The sequence below is a fragment of the Macrobrachium nipponense genome, chromosome 10, assembly GCF_015104395.2.
Source record: "Macrobrachium nipponense isolate FS-2020 chromosome 10, ASM1510439v2, whole genome shotgun sequence".
NCBI classification, from domain to species: domain Eukaryota; kingdom Metazoa; phylum Arthropoda; class Malacostraca; order Decapoda; family Palaemonidae; genus Macrobrachium; species Macrobrachium nipponense.
In genome coordinates, this window is record NC_087204.1 from 81,555,604 (window position 1) to 81,568,276 (window position 12,673).

General features: G+C 36.0%; 1 long non-coding RNA gene across 1 annotated transcript; it reads left to right on the forward strand.

The window, feature by feature from the left end:
* Positions 1 to 8,192: 8,192 nt before the first annotated feature.
* Positions 8,193 to 10,172, forward strand: LOC135224183 (uncharacterized). The gene is made up of 3 exons (XR_010316668.1): positions 8,193 to 8,312; positions 9,466 to 9,578; positions 10,050 to 10,172. It is a non-coding gene; the product is annotated as an uncharacterized LOC135224183 (long non-coding RNA).
* Positions 10,173 to 12,673: the final 2,501 nt, after the last annotated feature.

The window sequence follows — 12,673 nt, forward strand, 5'->3', positions numbered from 1 at the left end:
ATCCTCACAAATAATCCCATATCTGACAAACACGCTATCAAATGAGAACCCATAGCGTCTAACAGCAAAAACCCCTTTTATGGTTTATATAACTAACCTCCATAAAATATAATACCGAACACGCCTTCTATCTAACTCACATACCACGACAAATTATATCTCCTATCTAAAATAAAAATGCTATGTAAAGCTTAACCCCCATTACAACATCTCTGGTAAGAAAAGAAAAAAAAAAAGAAAAAAGGAAAAAAAATAAGATAATAACAACAATAATAAGTGAACTTTCCCCCATTACACAGCGCACATAAGAGGAAAAGAAACATATATATAATTCAATATCTTTCCCAAAACGGAATGTGTACCGTTACAGAATTTGCTACCGCAGCAATCCCATCGACCAGAAACAAACGGAAAACAATTCCAAAGGGAAAAATCTGCAACCAGATTCATTACAGCATCATTAGCAGAAAATCCACCTGTGAACACCTCAGGTGCTTCAAACCGCAGCATAGTCAGACTCGCAACGCCAGAAACTCAAGATTCTCAAAAAATGTCCTATACTGAAACCACATCAGCACATTTCACCTAAACTATCTCCAAGATATGACAAAGGTGTTCAGAAATTGTCTCAAAGACATAATTCTCTCAAACGATACTGCACAGTTATATAAAAAATTATCACCTATTCGGGATAAAAAACTATGGTAAACTCACAATTCCATAATTATATACCACCAAAAAAAAAAAAAGTCACCCCAAGGAAGGATTAATTTGGCCATCTCCTTATATATATATATATATATATATATATATATATATATATATAATATATATATATATATATATAAATCTATTATCTTAATAATCAACATCTTAATAATAACACCACTCCAGTGATATGAATATTTCCTCTATTTAGTTAATACACTAAACAAAAAAATCATCCCTCCTCCATAAACTTGTCCTTAAATCATAACTCCCCACGACATTACCCGAATTATATAAAACCCCAATGTCATCTATTCGGCTCGTGAAACCCCAAATATCATATACAGGAATTATCACATGTATATTATCACGTTTCTCAGCTAAGACAAACATTTGCCGTATTACAACACATTCCCGCATAAAATATTAACCCCGAAATCTTACGCCAAAACGCCGCAGATTTGCGCAAAATAAGAAAAAAAAGCAGTAGAAGGAAATAAAAGAGAAAAAACGTGAAATCATTCCGCCACCAAATTGCAAAAAACAGACAGCAAGAAAAAACAGAAAAAAATGCAATTGCGCGACAATATATTAATCACCACAATCAATTCTTTTCAATTTCGAGATATGTGTTAACCTCGACCGACCTGTTTTTTCCTCTAAGACTAAAAATCTGTTTCCAATTTTCTCTTCAGTGACCTTAAAAGGACATTCAAACTTCGGGCCTAATTTGTAACTTAGTTCATTTCTCACATTAAGTTTTAAAAATACCTTGTCTCCAACATTGATCTTGGGATCAGATGTTTTACTATTACTCTTCTGTACCATATCTCTGGTTGTGGATTCGAGATTACGGCTGAGACAAGCATGTCTCTCTCTCGCTGTGGATACCAATGCCTCGACCGTATCCTCCCCATGATGAGGCATAGTAAGCAAATCAAATGTGCCTCGTGCTGGACAACCAAACAAAGCTTCAAATGGGGACATCTTAATGGAATCACTAACCATAGTGTTAATACTGTCTAACAACATTAACATATCTGTCCCAATTCTTATCATTACCGTCTACAGTTTTCCTGAGAGCCTCGAGCACTTTCCTGTTTGCCTGTTCGCACAACCCATTAGCCTCGGGTCTGTATGGAATAATACTTACTTTCTGTATCCCCATGACTTCAGCTAAACATTCCAAGGTTTTGTTCACAAATTCCCTCCCATTGTCGGTTAATAGAATTTTGGGTGAGCCATATCTGCAAATAATACCATTGAAAAACGCTATGGCTACTTCTTCGGCCGTTTTATGCTTAAGTGGGAAAATTTCTACTATCCTTGTAAGTTCATCTATTATCACTAACAAGTACTTGTTCGCATATCTAGACTCACAAAGATATCCATATGTATTCTCTGAAAAGGTCTACTTGGTATAGGATACGATCCTAATTTGCATGAAGTTGTCCTTGCAGGCTTACATCCGTTGCACACCATACAATTACTTACAAAATTTTCCACATCTTTCCCCATGTTTTTCCAAATGTATTTAGCACGAACCTCATCATACGTTTTTTCTATTCCCAAGTGTGGACTATCGAATCTGCAATAAACTATATCCAAAACCACTGGAATTAGGACCTTCGGAATTACAATCTGTGTCGTATCTCCTTTACTTTCACTGGTTCTCAACTTATATTCAATTTTCCTAACCAATAGATTACCTTCTAACTCCAAACCCTAAAAAAGTAACTTATAATGTTTCCTGACTAATTCCCTTCTTAGAAACGCTTTTGCATCTGCTAAAATCTCGTCTTCATCTTGCCTTTGCTCTATGAGAGGTATATCCCATTGTATGGCCTCGCTAGTGACTTGCGCAACTTGGAAACCTTCCGTGTCGTGAAAACTCCTGCTGAGAGCATCAGCAACCACGTTAAATTTACCCTCTACATATCTGAGCTTTGCATCAAAATCTCTGATAGTTAAAAACCATCGAGCTCTTTTTGGCGACAAATCAGGTTTATTAAAAAAATCTAGTAATGGCTTGTGGTTTGTAGGAACTTCTACTTTATTCCCCATCAGTAACATTTTAAAAGGAGCTAAGCTTGGCACTATTGCAAAGGCTTCTTTATCTATGGTGGCCATGGACTTCTCGTTGCTGCCCTTTGTCCTGAACTTCCTGCTATAAAAAGCTATAGGATGAAATTTCCCATTGAACTTTTGCATAAGGCAAGCACCTATACCCTTCCTGGCCTTCATCAGTCACTAATGTAATAGGTTCGTTAAAATCTGGAAACTTCAAAACAGGGGGATTCATTAGCGCATCCTTGAACTTTAGAAAACGCTCTGCCTGGGGTTCCTTCCATTGAAATTGAACGTCTTCCCGCAATACATCAGTTAGGAGAGCTGCTATATTAGAAAACCCTTTCACAAACCTCCTGAAGAAACCGGCGATACCCAGGAATGACTTAAACTCTGTTTTTGATCTGGGGGTGCGAAAATTCGCTATTGCTTTGACTTTATCGTCATTTACTTTAACCCCTTCCTTAGATATGACGTGGCCTAGATATGTGATCTGCTTTTTCAAGAACGAGTGCTTGGCTAGCTTAATTTTCAACCCCTCTAATCTAAGCCTCCTAAGTACTTCTGTAAGCACTTCCAGGTGTTGCGCGATCATGTCCGTTTGACCAGGATGTCATCCATATACACAAAAACATTTTTGCCCAATAACCCGTGCAAAACTGTGTTCACCAACCTGGTAAAGGTCATCGGACTGCCCGATAAACCGAAAGGCACGTAAATTCATAGTGTCCCTTGGGCACTGAAAAAGCGGTATATCCCTTGCTATTCTCACTAAGAGGGACCTGTAAGAAACCGTGCGCCAAATCAATTGAGCTATAAATATTATGTCCCCCAATTTCAACAAAAAGATCTGGTATGCACATGACTGGGTAGCGGTCAGGGATCGTCTTTTCATTTAAACCTCTAAAATCGACGCATACACGGACAGAACCGTCTTCCTTAGGCACCACTAACAAGGAAAAGTTGTAAGGAGACACGCTAAGTCTAATAATTCCTTCTTCTTCCCATCTATTAACCTCTTTCTCTACCTGTTCTGATTTTGAAAGGTATGCGATATGCAGGAATATAAATAGGTTTTGTGCCACTCTCCAAATTTACCTTATGCTCTAACACATTAGTCAACCCCAATTTATCACCTTGTAAGGCTACCGTATCCCCAAATTCTGCCAAGAGCACGCTAATCGCTTCAACGTGTTCGCTATAATCCGCATCAGTTAAATGTTCTCTAAATATTAGTTTGCTTGATTACATTTCTTCTTCCGAAAACTCAGGTTTCCCCTCTACAATAGCCACTGAACCACTATCAAAACTCCAATCTTGGAAATCCAATGTATATGTATTCTTCTGGTATCTCCTAACTGTATCATTACAGTTTAGCAACTCTAACCACGTAAACCCATCCTTGGATACACTGTTCACCGATGATGTGCTAACAACCCCTCTAAGCTTTTCGCTGTTTTCATTAACACACACACATCTGTGGGTTTTCTCATTTCCTTCAATTTAACTTTTACCATAGTCTTCGAACCAGGTAGTAACATAATATCTTCGGATAAAACACCTCTATATTTGTGGTTAGTACCTCCCCTTTCCACCGCCCCATACACATTACCACCCTCAGTATCTTCCCCAGCATTGTTAGTATCAGAAATAACATCAATATTAGTATCAACATCACCATCCAAAGTATCATCACCACCATTGTTATCACTGTGAACTCGGATAGAACCCCTGTAATCATTTCCCATATCAGCAACGTGAGTTTTAATATTACCTTTCTCCATAACACTCATATCACCGCCATTAATATTACTGAGCACATCTCCTCTTTCAATAACCTCCATGTCCTCCGTTCTATTCACGTCCTCATAAGGCAGAAAAACACCAGGTATCCCGACTGTTATCCCATTAACACCCGCATGGATCGAAATCTTGTGTCTTCTACCATCAGGATGACCCAGCAAGTCTGTTGCCCAACCCAATTCCTTTTATTACCAAAAATGGTTCTGTTAACACTCTGTCACTGAGAGTAAACTGTATTTGAACACAACCCAGGGTATTTAATCTATGGGCTTTCACATCACCCACCGTCTCTGTTGAGGGTTGCTAAAGGGTAATTAGAAAACATGGATTGATACAAATTATAGTCCATTAGATTTATTGATGGCCCCAAGTCTATAAATATTGGGATATCCTCATCCCCTACTGTTCCATAGACTGTAGGCCTTGGCTCTGGGGAGTCCCCTACGAGACCACAATGGAACGTACCATTCACCTGTACCCTTTTTGTTGACTGGGCTTCCAAAAATTTTGCTGATCCCTTTGCCCTCTCGTTTGACCTGCCTGGGAAGTTCTCACATTATAATTACCAGAACCTTGAGGTGTAGGCCTCGCATATCTCCGTATCTGGGACAAACAAGACTGCCAATAATGATTGGTAGTCTTACACATTCCACAATATTTAACCTTACACAATATCTTTGGATGCCCTGGTTTATTGCAGTTGAAACAGCGCAACTGCTGTTGCTTTTGATCGATTGATCTTTTGCTATGTTCAACTTTTGCGCACGGGGAGGAGAAAATTCTGTGTCTCTTTGCACTCCATCCCTCGGGCCTGTCCCATTAAAAATTGTGCTATCTACATTGGGACATTTAGACATATGTTTCTCAATTTGGGCATAAAGTAATTCTTCGTCTGAAGTAGGTTCAATCTTTTCATCAAAGCTATTCACTATCGCATCTGGTACATCGTGCAAGAGCAGGGAAAAATAGATCAATTTATGAATGTTATCAAGAGAGACATTACTCCATGTAATCCATTTAGATGTTTTCAATTTTACTACCCAATCCGACACTGCGTCAAAATGTTTTGAACTATGTTTTACGAGGCTATTAGTGCCCTTCCGTAGTTTATAAAGACCCCTAAGGTCCCTCACCATATCTCCATATTCCTTTGAGCGATAAGCTGTTTTCAAAAATGCTTGCAAATTCATCCAGGTACGACATTTAGTAAATTGGAAACTCCTGCAACGGTGAGAGAGGTCTCCCCATTGAAATCTAGCAAAGCTTTCGCCTCTCTAAATGCCTTTATATCGTCCAATATATTTTTTCCCGCTAAATAATTATTCACCCCTTCAATAAAAATCTGGACAGGTTGTGATAGAACGCCATCTACCATCCCTCTGAAAGGACTCACACCCACACTCACATTCGTTACGTGATGTAGTAGCATTGTGGTACTCTTAGTATCCGCCATCTTTCTCTGTTTCCGAAAGCTATTTTGTTCTATAAGATTCCCTGATCTCAATAACTTCAATGTATTTATATACACAAAATCCATTCCAGAAAAATTAATGCAAATTTTCCCCCAATAATGGATAACAAAAGGCAAATGCACCCCAGGCCCAGTATATCATCCCACGAATGCAACAAAAAAAAGAAAAAAAAAGGAGGGGATAGAAGAAGGAAAAAATATGCAAAACGCTTACAAAGCAATCCACCCTGGCGACCGTCTCACACACACCAACTCTTGCCTCTCCCTCTCTCTCTCTCTCTCTCTCTCTCTCTCTCTCTCTCTCTCTCTCTCTCAGGGCGTGACTCGCAACAAAAAACTCCGCTCGAGTAAATTCGCCGCAAACAAACAAAAGGAATATAAACAACAACAAAAAAAACAGTAACAAAAGAAGTTAAAAAAATAAAAGATAAAAAGAAGAAAATAAGAAAGAAAGCTTGAAAAATACACTCACATCTTCATATTACTGGAAACCAAATTCGTGTACACACCGCAAATATGCGTAAACTATTTACCACACTTGTGAGACACTTTAATACGTCGAAAATTAAACTTTTCCCCTTCACGTTTTAAAACACTAGTATTCAAGAATCCCAAGATGGCTGACACTGACTTAGCCCGAGAGACGAACAGCTTCTCACTGCCCAACCCATTGAATCAGCAAAAGAGCCCTGAGTTGCCTGTGACATGATTATAACCCCTTTTTTCTACCAAGAAAAACATCTATGTCTAACTGGTCACCAGTCTCTTCGTTAGCGTATCTACAGCTTATAAAATATATAAAAAACCTCTTAAACGGCCTGCAACCACTCTTACCCCCCCTTTTATTAAAACTACACAAATTGGAAACCCTTACCTGTTGTCAATGGTGCCCTCTATCTGCAATCATGTCGTTAGGCTATTAAGATCACGTAAGTATAAAAATGTACTATTTATTACCCAAAGCAGATGAATATAGAATAGAACAAAATGATTAACAAGTCATAGTGACAAAAACCCAAATCTGCCCATAAAGAGAACTAGTAAGTTATCACTCTACCCTCCTGACTAAGAATTCACTCCCAAACCCAGAATGTCAATAAGTTCATTATATTAGTCAGGTTAGAGAATCCCGTCTCTAGTACCATGGAATAGAACCCATCTGTAATAAAGATAACAATGGATAAAAGATATACTTCACATATCACACTTTTCAAAGTAAATAAGTAAAAGAAGGCATTTCACACTTCTCTCTCTTTTCAAAGGTAACGGTTTTCTAAGTCTTACAAAATATGTGTCATACCTTTACGATGGGGGTTTTCTCTCCCAACAACTGACGTTTACCAACTGACCTCTTTGTTCTCACCAAAAGGAATGTGACTTTCACAATTGCCCTGGTCTATTAGACCTGTAACATCCGTACAAAGGAATGTTCTTGCTTGACGACAAGATGAGCGGTCTCTTGATTAAAATGCTTACGTACCCAAATTCCTTCACTAAAGAAGTCTCCCCCTACAGCTCAGCCTGTCTCCAAGCAAGACATGATATGTGATTCACTAACATTACACACTTGTAAGATATATATATATATATATATATATATATATATATATAATATATATATATATATATTTCTATATATATATAATATATATATATATATATAATATATATATATATATATATATATATATTTCTATATATATATATATATATATAATATATATATATATATATATATATATATATATATATATAGTATATATAGAAATATATATATATATATATATATATATATATATATATATATATTATATATATATATATATATATATATATATATATATATAAGTATACAAGTTTTGAAAATGGAGGCCTTGCAACAAAAAGATACATTTATGGTCATCGATTCAGAGGAGAAAGAGACAAACAGACTAACAGACAGACACACAGAGAAAGCATAACGTCTGTTACTTAGTGAAATGTAAACGAGTAGCAGTAAACCTTCGAGGCATATCAAGTGTCTCATTGAAGAAGGCGCTGTGGGCAGAGATGCTTCGGTTTGAGTGGCGAGCCTTTAATTAAGTTAATCAACAATCAATATCATTCGCTATTAATCACTTTATTTTTCCTCAATGAAACCAAAGTGCGGATAACCAAGGGAAAATGTGGCCAAATACATTTCGAGAGAAAACCGTGTTCGTGGCGATGTTGGTTAGGGTGTCGACTCTCTCTTACCTGACCGGGAAACGCGCATTAAGACCAGGTAAGCTTTTCATTGAAATTATACCGATTATTTGTTGTAGTTGAAATAGGAATTTAGAATATCTGTCTATAATTGAAGTCTGTGCCTAGATAAAATAGAATTCCCCTTGTATTGTGTTCAGAAAATATTTGTGTAGAATTCAGTTATATGCCTAAAAAATTGAATGTACCTAGTTTTGTTGTCATAAACAAGTCAGGTTATATGTCACAGGATGGAATATTACTTGTTTGTCCTCATAAAAGATTAACCTTGATTTGTTCTCAGAAAAGATATAGGAACAATATTGATGTAGGACAGATCAGTGAAAGAAATTAGGATAAAGTCATTATTAATAGTAATATGCTATCAATAGGCTTATCTTCAAATGTGACCAACTGCCCATGCTTTGAGACAATGAGAAATACGAAAGGAATATGTTTAATATTACTGGAATATAAAGAGCTTACTTCCAACTTTCCTTTATTTTTTTTGTATCATCGTAATTATAAATTATTAAAAATGTCAAAAGCTACAAACAAAAGATTAAGATAATTTACACAATCGTACAAATATCTTGAACATTAACTTACTAAACTTGTTTATTGCTACAAAAACAAGAGATTAAGGTAATTACATAATTTAGTTAATATTTTCCTTGTAGGTGGGCATACAATGTCTTACAGCAAAGTCCGGAAGGCTGGAACTTTTGAAGTTAGTGTAATGGTAAACAAAATATGAAAACCCTTCAATATTAATGATGAGCAGCCTCCGGATGTATTGATATACTATATTCTTTGTTCGTAAGACCATAGAGTTTTCAGTTTGGTTACAGTGAATTGATAAGGATTATGGCTTTCATAATTTTCTTATTATTAAGCAATTATCACGTCTGTTTGCTAGTGCTGTAGCTACTTTTTAGCCATTTATTTTAACTCCGCTCCCTCTTACACCTTGCTGTCCAACCACTTTAATGCCTTTATTTGGTTGAAAGTGGCCGCGATGTGTTTATAGCAAAATTTTCATATATTAAAGCAAACCTCACATGAAGTAATTTTGAACACTGATGACGAAGCAAGTTTCATGGGCTGAAATTTTATGTTTACTATCTCTATTTAGCTTTTGCCCGTTATTATCACATTATCTATTAATTATTTTCGTGTCCATCCAATAACAGACTGGAATCGTCAGATTAAGGATCTGGCGCCTGTCAACACAACACCGAGACCGCCGACCAAAGTTGTGGTGCCAAGCCCCACTCCTTGCACCCCTACTCCATATGATTTCAAGGTCACTAAATTTACACATATTTCTAAAATTCACTAATGTTATGTTTATTTCCATACCATGTCCACGCTATAGTGAAGCACGTCATAAACACACGTCGGTTACTTATACCGTCCACACACAATCAGGTTGAATACAAGTTGACGACTTGTTGGTAGTCATGACCAGTACTTCATACAGTTATTGAGCATTCTTCAGTTACGGTTGTTCACTTGTTTTCGACCTGTTTGTGATATGTATGAAATAAGAAGCTCATGTCAGTTTACATGCTTTACTAGTAGTGTGAACACTCCCCTAGTTATGTATGTAGATTACCAGTTCTCTTTAATATCCTAATTAGCATGTGGAACTACTAAAGCAATATTTTTTTTTTCTGCCTTTTATTTTATTTCGGCAAATGAAAAACGCTTCAAAAATAAAGAATTTTGTCATTTGACTACATTGATGGAGATACATCTTAAATACTTCTTTTAGGGAGCAGACCAAGAGGACCCCAAGCTGATCGAATACATCCGACGAGAGTTGTTGATTCCACCATCCATCCAACCTTACAAACTTGGTCGCCCTGATCTCGACCACCTTTCTCAGTTCAACCAGGAAAATTACTGTTACTTGAAAACAAAGCAAAGTTTAATTAATTCTTAAATCAATTAAGTAAAATTAAATCAAAATTAATTTCCCACAAAATTCAAGAAAACTAAGTCAATTGAAATTCAAAAGTGTCAGGCAATATTTAAATTTAGGAAATTAATTCTCAAGTGCTGAACAACAATAAAACTTGAAAAGAATTCTATGTAAATGCAAATTAATTTACATGTTAAATTTAATTAATTGTGCAACGATTAAGTAATGAAAATAACTAATTTAATTAAATTGTGAATGCAAACGAAAACACAGAAAAATGTGGAATATACCAAAATTGCAAAAAGAATTAATCACACAGAATATAAAATAAAAAGACACACTTCAATAAGGACATGGATAAATGCATAAAATATAAAAATCACTTCAATAAGAAAATGGATAAATGTACATCAAATGAAACAAACACAAAACACAAACATTTGCAATGTATAATAATGTAAATATTTTCACTCAAACCATTGTAACTATTAGTTATTCGTTCTCTAAACCATCGTAACCTATAGTTATCAGTTTCTTACCAAACCATCATTACCATTAGATATTAGTTGCAACTAATAAAAATATAACACACTTTACCTTTTTGGTATACCAATTTCTTTCTTTCTTTGCTGCAGCTTGTTTCACACTTTCACAAAACCAGGCGCCGTTACACACACAATGTTTGTTCAGATTCCAAAAAAGCACTAAATAACACTAAATAAACTCTAAGAAATATCAAATCTGAAATCTACAAGTTACGAGTGACCATTTTACGTTACGTTAATATCAATTATGGCGAGGCAGAGAGAGAGAGAGAGAGACAGAGAGAGAGAGAGAGAGAGAGAGAGAGAGAGAGAGAGAGAGAGAGTGGTCTGAACGGAACGTGTTTTTAAGATGTAATGAAAATCTCTTCCTTAAGGAAGCTGGACAGTGGAGATGACACAAAAACGTTTTGGGACACAATTCATTCTAGAAGCTTCGAAAGTGACGCAACTTTACAGACAAAATGTGAAATCTGCAAGTGGTTTTGACAAAGACATATGTGTATAAGACAAGTTATGAACGCGTCAGCTCAACAAAGTCACGTACCCGATCAAGACAGAAATCGAGTGATAATTAAGATTGACATGTTTTTAAAAACGCAACGAAGACTCGAGCTCCCTTAATCTCGAGGTCTCTTATCAAACGTGTTGACAGATTATGGTAACAACTCTAGCTTCGAATGGACTAAGTTATTCTCTCTCTCTTTTCATACCATGTTATATATTCTTTTACTTTATGTTATGCAAAATCTGAACACAAATTTTAAGCATCCTATCTCTAAGCTAGCTAGGAATCTAAAAAAATGTTGCCAAACTCTACATAACATTTTATACAGTTTAAGAGGGGATATATCTGTTTTGAAAGTAGTAATATATAATATAGCTCCCCCAGGAGATTTTTTATCACGGTGTTGAATCCAATGATTCGCAATGAGATAAATAATCAGGAACTACATTGTTTTTGCCACTAATGTGCTGCACTCTTACGTTTTACTGTTGCAGGTACAAACACCACCTGGTCAGTCTTTGGTTATGGTTTTTCATTCGCTGGATAAATGATAGTGGATTGTGATCAGACAACACTAAAATTTCTTCTAGGTCTGTTCACATACACTTCAAACTTTTTCTATGCTGTGATTAAGGCTAAAGTTTCCTTTTCAATTGTCGAGTATACTTCTGATGTTTTTTTTCAATTTTGAAGACATGAAGCATACTAACACTTGTTGACCAACACTAAAACTTCTTAGCTTAGTCTTAGCATCATATCTCCTTTTCATTTTCTCTTGAATCATTTTCAAGTTTTCTAAAGAGAATTTTCTAATCTCTTTCAACCTTTTCCTTAAGTTCTTCACATACTCTCCTTTGCTTTCCTCTTGATTTTCTCCCCAATTTTCTGCAAGAATCTTCAACGGTCCTCTAACTTCTCTTCCAAAAATCATTTCATTAGGTGAACATCCCATACTTTCTTGATAAGCACTCCTAACTTCAAACAACATTAATGGTAAACCAATATCCCATTCTCTTCCTGACTCAGAACAATACTTTGTCAGCATACTTTTCAATGTCTGGTGGAACCTTTCTAAGGCACCTTGAGTCTCTGGATAATAGGCATTGGATAGCTGTTGTTTCACTCCTAACAAATTCATCACATCCTGGAATAACTTTGACGTAAAGTTTGTTCCTCTATCACTTTGTACTATTTCTAGTATACCAAACTTTGAGAAAAACTCCATAAGTTTTTCAGCAACTATCTTGGCAGATATGTTTCTAACAGGGATTGCTTCTGGATATCTTGTCACATGACACATTAATGTTAACAAATACTCATTTCCCTTCTTTGTCTTCAGCAGCTGTCCAACCATATCTATAATCACTTTCCTAAAGGGTTCTTCTCTAACTTCTATAGGTTGTAGGGGGCTTTCTTGATGGTTT